We start from the raw sequence: 11,418 nt of genomic DNA, 5'->3' as shown, positions 1-11,418 counted from the left end.
AGGCAAACATGGCAGAGCTCCCCCTGCTGCAGGTGTCCTCCGTCCCGGCCGGGTCTGCAGACCACCACTCACTGGCTCACGTCCTCTCAAACTTCACCAAGTTTAATTTCTCCGTTTCTTCCGCAGTGAAATGTCCACTGAGTTGGACGCAAACCGATGTCGCTACGACGTGTTTGAGGAACATTGGGAAACAAGGTCACATCCAGTCATCCGGGCAGAGACCGTCTCCAAACCAACAACACTGGCTCTGACTTCACTTCTCAACAACTAAGATCACCAGAGAAAAGTGCCGATGCTGGAGAAAATGGAAGAAGAAATGCAGCTGAGAGAGAGAGAGAGAGAGAGAGAGAGAGAGAGAGAGAGACAGACAGACACAGATAGAGAGAGAGACAGAGAGAGGAGAACCTCAAACAGATGTTCTCCAGACAAACTGCTGCTGGAGGGGTTTCAGTAGATCTACAAATGGAACAGTGTGAGGACGGAGGACGAGGAGGACAGGGGACGAGGACATAGGACAGAAGACGGGGGTCCTCCTTCTCTAGACAGGGGTCCTCCTTCTAGAGACGAGGGTCCTGCTCTAGAGACGGGGGACTGGCTGGATATGGAGACGAGGGGCTGCTGGGAGTGAGACCTGTATGCAGACAGGTACTGACTGACACACACACACACACACACACACACACACACACACACACACACACACACACACACACACACACACACACACACACACACACACACACACACACACACCTGTCTGTGATTACAAAGTAGCAGTCACAGACGCGCACACACACACACACCTTCCAGCTATTGCACAGACACTGCTCTTTATTAAACTAGACAACAGCTCATTGTGGGCGTTGCCATGACAACCGGTCGTCTATTTTTAAGCCGTACCACTAATCAATTCCTGTTCTGTTGTCGCCTGAGGGGAGGGGGTCTGATAGGAAGGGGGGGGGGGGGGGGGCAGGGGGCAGGGAGGGGGGCATGTGGAGACAAAGAGCACAGGAAGTAAGAGGAGGAGGGAGGAGGAGTGAGGAGGAGTGAGGAGGAGGGAGGAGGAGTGAGGAGGAGTGAGGAGTGAGGAGGAGGGAGGAGGAGTGAGGAGGAGTGAGGAGGAGTGAGGAGTGAGGAGGAGGGAGGAGTGAGGAGGAGTGAGGAGGAGGGAGGAGGAGGAAGGAGGAGTGAGGAGGAGGGAGGAGGAGTGAGGAGGAGGGAGGAGGAGTGAGGAGGAGGGAGGAGTGAGGAGGAGGGAGGAGGAGGAAGGAGGAGTGAGGAGGAGGGAGGAGGAGTGAGGAGGAGTGAGGAGTGAGGAGGAGTGAGGAGGAGGGAGGAGGAGGAAGGAGGAGTGAGGAGGAGGGAGGAGGAGTGAGGAGGAGTGAGGAGTGAGGAGGAGTGAGGAGGGGGGAGGAGGAGTGAGGGGGAGTGAGGAGGAGTGAGGAGGAGTGAGGAGGAGTGAGGAGGAGTGAGGGGGAGTGAGGAGGAGGGAGGAGGAGTGAGGAGGAGGGAGGAGGAGTGAGGAGGAGTGAGGAGGAGTGAGGGGGAGTGAGGGTGAGTGAGGAGGAGTGAGGGGGAGTGAGGGGGAGTGAGGAGGAGTGAGGGGGAGTGAGGGGGAGTGAGGAGGAGTGAGGGTGAGTGAGGAGGAGTGAGGGGGAGTGAGGGGGAGTGAGGGTGAGTGAGGAGGAGTGAGGGGGAGTGAGGAGGAGTGAGGAGGAGGGAGGAGGAGTGAGGAGGAGTGAGGAGGAGGGAGGAGGAGTGAGGAGGAGTGAGGAGGAGTGAGGGGGAGTGAGGGGGAGTGAGGGTGAGTGAGGAGGAGTGAGGGGGAGTGAGGGGGAGTGAGGAGGAGTGAGGGTGAGTGAGGAGGAGTGAGGGGGAGTGAGGGGGAGTGAGGGGGAGTGAGGAGGAGTGAGGAGGAGTGAGGAGGAGGGAGGAGCCTCCTGCTGACAGCAGAGGTCGACGCCACATGAAACCTGCAGCCCTCAAACATCTTCACCTCCTCAGGAACTCACCGATAGAAACCTGAACAACCAGAACAAGTCCAGGCTGTTCACTGGACCGTACCATTCAGCTCTCACTGGACCGTACCATTCAGCCCTCACTGGACCGTACCATTCAGCCCTCACTGGACTGTACCATTCAGCCCTCACTGGACCGTACCATTCAGCCCTCACTGGACCGTACCATTCAGCCCTCACTGGACCGTACCATTCAGCCCTCACTGGACCGTACCATTCAGCCCTCAGACCCGGTTCGCTGGAGCTAAAGGGGGGGGCGGGACGTGCAGCCGAACTGGCTGGTGATTGGCTTCCTGCTGCGTCTCAATCAATGCCATTATTTGTGGGCGGGGCTAGTGCCACACCTGAACCTCCACACAGCTGGAGGACAGGTTGTGTCCACACCAGAAAGTTCTGTCCTGGGAGTGTTCTCAGAGGAGAGCGTGAGAGCGGCCTACAGGAGGGTTTATCAGAACCGCCTCCTCCTCTGAGGCTGGGTTCCCTCTGAACACACGGAAAACCCTGGAGATGCTGCGGCAGCAGAGGCTCACTGTTGAGAGAAGGTTGTCATGTAAACCAATCCCTGGAATGTGATCAATATCCAGAGAGAGGAGGAGGGGGGGGGGGGGGGGGGGGGGGGGGGGAGGAGGAGGAGGGGGAGGAGGAGGAGGGAGGGGGAGGGGGAGGAGGGGGGGGAGGAGGAGCTCCTCCGAACAGGTGACGCCTCTTCTTCCTCCTCCTCCTCCTCTCGTCAGGGTGCACTGAGCTGGTCTGAGCCGGTTGGTAACCTCAGGCTAGGAAACTCACTCTGAATATGTAGCCGTTAGTGGTTAGAACGTCACGCGGCGAGCGAGCCAGACGGGGGGGGGGGGGGGGGGGGGGGTTTACAGCAGAGGCAGGAAAATGTCTTCTTTAGAGCTGGCACGCTGACGAACAGAGAGAGAGCAGAACTTCAGACCACAGGGTGGGGCAGACTGTTTCACCCCGCTCACCAGGAGGAGGAGGCGCCACACACACACACACACACACACACACACACACACACACACACACACACACACACACACACACACACACACACACACACACACACACACACACAGCCGCCATCTTGGATGAGGACGTCCTCCTGCCTGCTGATGAAGGGTTTGCTTTCCCAGCTTTCCCAGCAGACTAAACCATCCCGGATGGTGAGGGACTGTCAGGGACAGACCAGGAGGACGCTGCAGTTCCTCCACCCTGTCTTTAAGTCGACTGGGGATCCGTGGGTTCCCTGTGACACACACTGAGGTCTGGGCCAGGCTGGATGCACTGCTCTGCCCTCAGCTGAGGCGAGGAGAGCCTGAAGAGTCTGAAGCATCACCAAGCGTTGGCACGATGGAAAACGGGCCGCCATCTTGGTCCGATTTGACCTCCAGGAGCAGACAGACCCCGGGTCAGGCGCTGCTGGATTACGCCAAGCTGTGCTACATGTTACATGCTACGTACATGCTTAAGAGTTCCAGGCTCACACTCCAGCCATGCTACATGCTACACATGATGTAAATCAGACAGAGTCCTGAGCAGCAGTCCTGTCCTGTCCTGTCCTGTCCTGTCCTGTCCTGTCCTGTCCTGTCCTGTCCTGTCCTGTCCTGTCCTGTCCTCAGCTGTGTGATTGAAGGGCCGATCAGAACCTGGTCCCAGAGCTCCCCACGGTAGACCCGGGCCCGAGGAAGACTCCTCTCACAGGGCTGGACTGCGGCGACCTCGGAAGCTCAATGCAACGCAGCAGCGACACAGCGATGAGGATGCTGCTTCCTCCCCGATCAGCCGGCGACCGGCGGCCTGTCACGAGGACCGGTCCAAACACGCCACCTAGCTTACACGCTGCTATTCGGGCCACTGTAACGCCACACTTTAAAGGTTCAGACGAGCTGCCACATCCATAAATCCACTGTAAACATCAGCACATGGGAGCAGCTAGCGGCTAGCAGCAGGGAGGAGGGGCCATCTTTAAACTGCACCGTGTACCTGAACTAAACACCAAACAATACAAGTGAGGCTTGAATTCAAGTTTTGTGTGTCTTTCTCTAACTGTTCCCAACTGTGTGACCAGAGCAGGAAGCAGCTGGAGTCGGGTCAGCTGTTCAGGAACCTGACAATCTGTGGAAAGACCAACCCCGATACAATCCTGACTTAGCTACCTCACAGTGCTGCTGGGATGTCCCTGCCACGCGGCCCAGCCGGAGGTCAGGTCACAGGGTTCCAGCCCTCAGCCTGAAAGCAGCTTTGAGTTTTCTGCACCTTCAGTTAAGTTTAATTTTTTTGTAGAATGAGTGAAAAGAAGGAAAAAGCTGCACTTGTCTGGTGTTCAGAGTCTGAGAGCTGAGAGCTGCACAGCCTTGAACGATGAGACAATCTGAAACCCAGGAGCAGGAACGATCAGAACGCTCTGCAACAACATGAGTCAATGAACTGAAAACTGAACTTCAGTCCGGAACCTCAACTCTTTACAGGCGAGCTGAACATGGGGCCTGTGCTGGTGGCGGCGGCGGCGGGTATCAGAGGTGTATTTGGCTGCTGATGCCTGTTCCAGTCCCAGTTCTGTTTCTACCACTCATGTGGAGGAAGGTCCATCACTGAAGATCCCGGAAAACAACAATTTGAACTGGAGCAAACCGAGACACCAGAGACCAGAAGAGGAGAGGAAGACCGTGTTGTGGAATTCTAAATCCCAAAACATGAAAGCATCACTGGAGCGTTGACTGCAGGTCGTATCGTGATCCTCAACGTAGAGCTGGACAAAGTTTCGATATCAATATATACCGCGGTATATTCCTATTCAATAACGGTGATATGAGTTTTAAACACATTTTGGACATAGTGCATTACAGCATGCGTTTCACAATCACTAACTGCTGTTCACGGCGGCGCCGATTCAAGCCGAACAGAAAGCATGAAGAGTGATCAGTGCTCTGCAGACACACCACAGCTGGCCGTCCTCGGCTCAGGCTACAAGCTAAGCTCCACCGCGGGAAGTTTGAGCTCCAAAATGAGAACTGGTGATGTAAACGCGACTGAATGAGCTTCCACAAGCTAATTTGTGGCCGCGAAATAATAAATCGTGCGCACGAAATACTAGTTCGTGGCCACAAATTAGGAATATCATTCACTGAACAGTCCAGTGAAGTTAGCAGCATGTTGACAGATGCGGACTTTCGGTCTCAATAACTCTTTAACAAAACGTCAGTAACATACAGAGGAGCTTCCATCCCATCGCTGTGAGCTGGACGACAGGCTGCAAGCTCGTTTTCATTAAAAGTATCTGTCTATCAGGCATCAGAAGCAATGTTGTTTTCGATTAGCAGCCGGTGTTGCTGCGGGGTTCAGGGACCGTCTGCAATTTACAAGACGCTGCAACAGTGAAGACAAATACCACAAAAAACAGTACAGGGACTCGCTGCAGTGTCACCATAATCACTACAACTTTAAGTAATTCTGTACTTAACCTCAGTAATTCTGAGCACTTTTATTTTTCTTCCTGGTTGAAGCACCTTTGTTTAAATCTATAAGAAAAACTATGTTGCCGTTTAAAAGTTAAAGCTGTTAATATTGAAAAGGTGAGTGTATGGCAGTTCTTTCAGTTCCCAGTAATACTTTGTTTGTAGTTGCTCACTCTTTTTTCAGTTTATTGCAGTAGTTCTGAGCACTTTTATTTTTCTTCCTGGTTGAAGCACCTTTGAATCCATAACAACAACATAACTGTATTATGTGTAAGTTAAAGCTATTTATATTGAAAAAGGTGAAACTTACGTTTATTTGACAGTGATTTCATATTTCTCAAATAAAAGGTAAACATTTAATTTATTGTAGTTTTTATTTCTAAAATGTTATACTGGAGGAGCTTTCTGGATAAATAATTTCTAGTTTTACAGGTCGTACATTATGTACATGATTCTTAACAGTTTTTCTGAGGCTTTTGTATTATTTATATCGATATCGGAATTATATCGTATCGACCGAAATGAAGACCTATATCGTGATAACATTTTTGGCCATATGGTCCAGCCCTATCTCAACGTCACACAGCCCTCAATCCGCTGGACCATGGAGGGGGGCCTCCTGTCAGGACAAGGAAGACTTCCCCTTGTCCAAACACTCACTGAACACCAAACACAGTCCCAATAGCATTCAACAGACTCCGAGACAAAAACCACAACAGTAGCGAGAAGTGAGGAAACTCCAGAAACCCGGGTGTCATCTGCATAGCGTCTGACTATTCAGCTGCTTTACAGAACTGGAGGAGAACCGAATGAGACAGAGGATGCACCAAACAAGGCTGAGGACAGACCCAATGAGACAGAGGACGCACCAAACAAGGCTGAGGACAGACCGAATGAGACAGAGGACGCACCAAACAAGGCTGAGGACAGACCGAATGAGACAGAGGACGCACCAAACAAGACTGAGGACAGACCGAATGAGACAGAGGACACACCAAACAAGGCTGAGGACAGACCGAATGAGACAGAGGACACACCAAACAAGGCTGAGGACAGACCGAGGGAGGCTCTGAGGACAGACCGAATGAGACTAAGGACAGACTGAATGAGACTCGGAGGACAGACTAACTGAGACTCCACGTTTAGCCCCAGCTCGGACCATATTAGCATTTAGCTTTGGGTAATGGCAGTCTGTAGAATTGTTGGCAGCATGCTGTAAGCCTGAGGGCTGATGAAACAGTAACGACATATATTGAGATCTGTCATAAACACACATGTCAACCACGGTCAACAGACGTCTCATTGGACATCTGTCCATGTTTTGACAGACAACAGGAACAGCCAATGATAATGAGGGGCGCAGAACACTAAGCCACGCACTCCTGAGAGGGCGTGTGATTTAAATGAAGCTGACTGAATCATAATAATTCAAGCCAAGGTGAACCTGAAATGGTGAAAATGATGTAGTTAGCATGTAGCATGTAGCACAGCTGGAGTTATAGCTACACTTGATTGGACAAACACTTCTCTCTGTCTGAGATGGCTGCTCAGACACCAGCTTCCTCTTTTATTTCTAAAACGGTTCAGAGAAAAGTATTTTTGGAAACTTGAGATGAGAAAGAAGCTGAGTCTGTTCTCATGTTGTGAAAGCTAAAGCACAGCAATGTGCTGGATCACATCTCAGGTCCTTATCTTTGTCAAACTTGTTTCAGCTGAGGAGGGATCGGTCCAGAATCAGGACTTGTTTCAGGACCTGAAGAGAGACCGTTGTTCTTCCACACCAGGATAGTCCAGGGGGTTCCACACCTGCCAAACACACCGAACCATCCCTGAAACCAACTCCGGTCCGGACCAAACACGGCTGCTGTGAAAAACATCCTCGGAGCTCTGTGGTGTCCAACACGTGGACCGTGTCCTCCGATCAAGGCACTGTGCAGCACAAAACACGGACATGGGCCTGCTCACTCTGAAGTGACACCCTGCTTGCTAAAGTGCCGTTGAACCAATGTCCTCAGCTACGTTTACATGCCGTCCATATTGGGGTTCAGGTCAATATTCCGGTTTGTGAAACGTCTGGAATAACCTGTTTACCTGCTGAAACAGACAGAGTTCCTCCTGTAACATGATCAGGATCTGCCCATCCAAACCACGGCCACAGACCACGCCATGACTGCATTTGCACTTCATGCCACTAGGTGTGCTGTTTGCATGTTCAACCTTATTTTACACCACAGAAGAAGAAGGTCGCCGCAGGCTCTCTCTGCATGTTGTTAGAAAATGAGCAGCCGGCAAGACGTGGTGACATGTTCAATGATTCGATGCAGCGTTTTTCAGTAAAAGAGAAGAACTGAACCGTTTCTGCACATTAATTAGTAGCAGTTAAACTGTGTCACAAGTAGTTCCTCAACTCAAAAGACCAGATTCCTTGCAGATAGAACATACGCAGAACAGCAGTTCATGTCCCTTTCAACCGGGATATTCCGATGCGCGTTTACATGAACAGAAATTTGAGTTAGAAAAGGAGTAACCCAGGGATAGTATTGGGGTTTTTGCAGGTGTTTACATGGCTGTGCGCAGCCGGGTTATTGCGAATATTCCGGTTAAGAAAGAGTTATTGCCTGCATGTAAACGTACTCCTTGTCTCGTAAACGTTTCTCAAAGCTGGCATGCCAATACCTGCCACGCTACTGTTAGCATTAGCGCCACTGCCGCGTTTCCTCTGCAGGCGTCCGGCCAGGTCGGTGGCAGTATTTGAACTGGTAACAGGATATTTGCATATTGCTCGGGAGAGACGGCGTCTTCTCCTTATTCGCCGCTCGGCAGCTGGAGACCAGACGGACAATTTGCATTTCAAAATAAAAGTCTCCCTGAAAGATGACCACGTATTGATGTTTTCACTTTGCATCGACGGTGTCTGCCGGTTGGTCATTAAAGCGACGTATTGATCCATGCTAGCTTGTGTCAGTGTCTGGAACGCCCAGAAGGAGAAACATCACATGACATTTTGGTAGTTTGTTTGGGAGTTGATATAAATGGAATTCAGACTGTTGGTGACCTGTCGGCTGTGACTGATCCTCCGGGGACGTTTCAGGGAGAACGGGGGACCAAACGCTCTGAGGGCGTAGCATCTGGAGCTAGCGGCCTGATCAGCTGGACGGACGGGGGACGGGTTTTCTGAACATCAATAAAAATGTTCCAGCGCTGGAACCTCGTTTTACGTTTCTCTTAGAGAAGTCAGTGTGTTCAGGATTTGGTCGATACATGTAAAGTAAAGAGCAGCGGCGGGGAAGGTCGCCTGCTCGCGTCTCATTGGTCCAGACCGACCCGAACTAACGTGATCCGCCGTGTGTGTGGAACGGAGCGAGGAACGTTCATCTGTATGCTGCTGGAAACGGAGAGCCGGGCAGGAAGAGCAGCAGCTCCATCAATGAGAATACTACAGTTCATTCACACTCCTCAACAGCAGGGACCTTTCATTCACACACACACACACACACACACACACACACACACACACACACACACACACACACACACACAGAGGAGACAGACTGCATTCAGGTCTGGATGGAGATGACACAGACCAGGCCTGACAGAACTAGTACCAGGACCAGGACCAGGACCAGGACCAGGACCAGGAGCAGCTCTTGTCAGGTCAGAGGTGACGGCTGCAGGGTTCCCTGAACCAGTCCCCCCCCCCCCCCCGGCTCTGCCTGACGGACTGGAACCGGTAACAGCAGGAAATCTTCAGGGCCACAGGTGAGACTCCCGCCTGCCAAACCCAGGGCCCGGGGCTCAGGACCCGGGGCTCAGGACCCGGGGCTCAGGGCCCGGGGCTCAGGGCCCGGGGCTCAGGGCCCGGGGCTCAGGGCCCGGGGTTCAGGACCCGGGGCTCAGGACCCGGGGTTCAGGACCCGGGGCTCAGGACCCGGGGCTCAGGACCCGGGGTTCAGGACCCGGGGCTCAGGACCCGGGGTTCAGGACCCGGGGTTCAGGACCCGGGGTTCAGGACCCGGGGCTCAGACCCGATCACGTAGTCAGAGAGGAGACCCTGAATGTGTGGAGATTGAACAGAGTCTCCGTGTGAGGAGCAGCGGCGGGTCGGCCGCCTCAACGCCACACGCAAACCTTCACCACAACCCGGGCCAAACGGGGTTCTGCTGCTCCAGCACCAGGAGGCGTCTGGGAAACGACGCCGCGGCGTAATTACAGTTATTCTTAAACCGAAGTCACGTTTCACAAACACACAAACTGAACCAAACAAAGAAGAGGAAAACAGCCGTGTGAGGAGAGGACGAAGACTCAGGCCTGATGGAGGCTGCCAAAACAGAAACCTCCGAGAAAACGGCTCTGGATGCAGATTCAGGCTCAAACTGTGGAAAACATGTTCAGTAAAACGTCAAGGCGTCCATAAAGGACAAGACTCCCAAACAAAGGCTGAGAGTGTTTATTAGATGGATCCGTTTCCCTGCTGATCAGACCGAGTTTGACATGTAAATTGTGTGTGTGTGCGTGTGTGCGTGTGTGTGTGTGTGTGTGTGTGTGCTGCAGAATAATAGCAGCACACATCAAATATTGATTCCAGTTTGGTCTCTAACGTCATCTACATATCTCCTCCGTTAATCCGGGGCTCCGCCGCGGCTCTGGGTCCGGCCCGGCCCTGATCCCGGGCCAGCACGGCCCGGCCCGGCCCTGATCCCGGTCCAGCCCGGCTCTGATCCCGGCCCGGCCCGGCCCGGCTCTGATCCCGGCCCGGCCCGGCCCGGCTCTGATCCCGGCCCGGCCCGGCCCGGCTCTGATCCCGGCCCGGCCCTGATCCCGGTCCGGCCCGGCCCGCCGCCGGCCGCCAGGCAGCCATTTAGCCGCATATGGAGCGGGCTGAGCGCTACGTAAATGGCTGATGCGTTTCGAAATTTTTCTTCCTAATTGCTGAGCGCCGTCCCCCTCCCTCCTCCTCCTCCTCCTCCTCCTCCTCCTCCTCTCCGGCCTCCTGGCGCATTTTAATCCGCCACTTCACGCAGTCTCGCTTCCATCTGAGGCTTTGTCTCATTCCGATGCTCCCAGAACCAGCACTGCGTGTTCCGGAGCCCGCAGCCCGGAGCCCCGGCTCTCCGGGCCCCCGGTCCGCCGCCGGAGGCTCCGCACCGAGCGACGAGGCGGACCGGAGCCGCTCCGAGCGGAGCTTTTCATCCCGCTGTAATCACAACACCTCCGCCGACTCTTGACGGAGATTTGACAAAAACACAGCGTGTCAGGGCCCGGAGCGGCCCGCCGGGACCCCGGAGCCCCCGGAGCCCCCGCAGCCGATCCCCGGGACGGCTCCGGGGGCTCGGCCGCGCGGAGGGCGGCGGGGCTGCTCGTCGGGACGGCGGCCAGCATCAATAAGTGGCGAAGCGAAGGCGCTCTATTGTCTGACAGCATATCAGCACACACACACACCGGCGGAGCGAACACACACTCCGGCCCGAGCCCGGGCCCGGGCCCGAGCCCGGCCCTGCCGCCGCCGACACCGACACAAAGCCCCTCCGCCCGGGGCCGGGCCGCGCGCTCATCCCCGGACTCACCTGTGCGTCCCTTCGCCTCGGTGTGCACCGTCTCCGGGTTCACGGTCCGGTCCTGACGCGCTGCTGCAGCCTGCTCTCCACCACCAGTCCCCGGCACCGGCAGGCGGCACTGAACCGCTGATTGGGCCTCGGCAGACGGTCGCCCCCCCGGAGGAGCCACGCCGGCCGCCGATTGGCCCCGCGCCTGCCTCCGTGCGGCCCAGACGGCCCGCTGATTGGCTGCTGCGATTCCACAGCAGACGCAGCGCGGCCGCTGATTGGTGGGCGGTTTCCGCGGCGCAGGCAGGGAGCGCGCGGATTGGCCGGGAGCAGTGTTGTTGTCTGTGTCTGGAAGGAGAGCCATGTTAACTCCAGCGGGGCAAAGAAACAATGAGT

The 11,418-nt window shown here is 54.6% G+C and overlaps 1 protein-coding gene across 3 annotated transcripts in view; it reads right to left on the bottom strand.

The window, feature by feature from the left end:
- LOC115409243 (transcriptional repressor p66-beta-like) overlaps positions 1-11,169 on the bottom strand; it is a 28,099-nt gene extending 16,930 nt beyond the window's left edge. For 2 of the 3 annotated variants that reach the window (XM_030120326.1, XM_030120328.1), the window contains exon 1: positions 11,044-11,169. The gene's annotated coding sequence lies outside the window, so the exon portion shown is untranslated. The remainder of the gene's footprint in view (positions 1-11,043) is intronic. The other variant, XM_030120327.1, reaches the window with a different exon arrangement.
- Positions 11,170-11,418: the final 249 nt, after the last annotated feature.

This window comes from Salarias fasciatus, chromosome 22 (assembly GCF_902148845.1).
Source record: "Salarias fasciatus chromosome 22, fSalaFa1.1, whole genome shotgun sequence".
In the NCBI taxonomy this organism is placed as follows: Eukaryota; Metazoa; Chordata; class Actinopteri; order Blenniiformes; family Blenniidae; genus Salarias; species Salarias fasciatus.
This window is presented reverse-complemented; position numbering and strand designations above follow the sequence as displayed.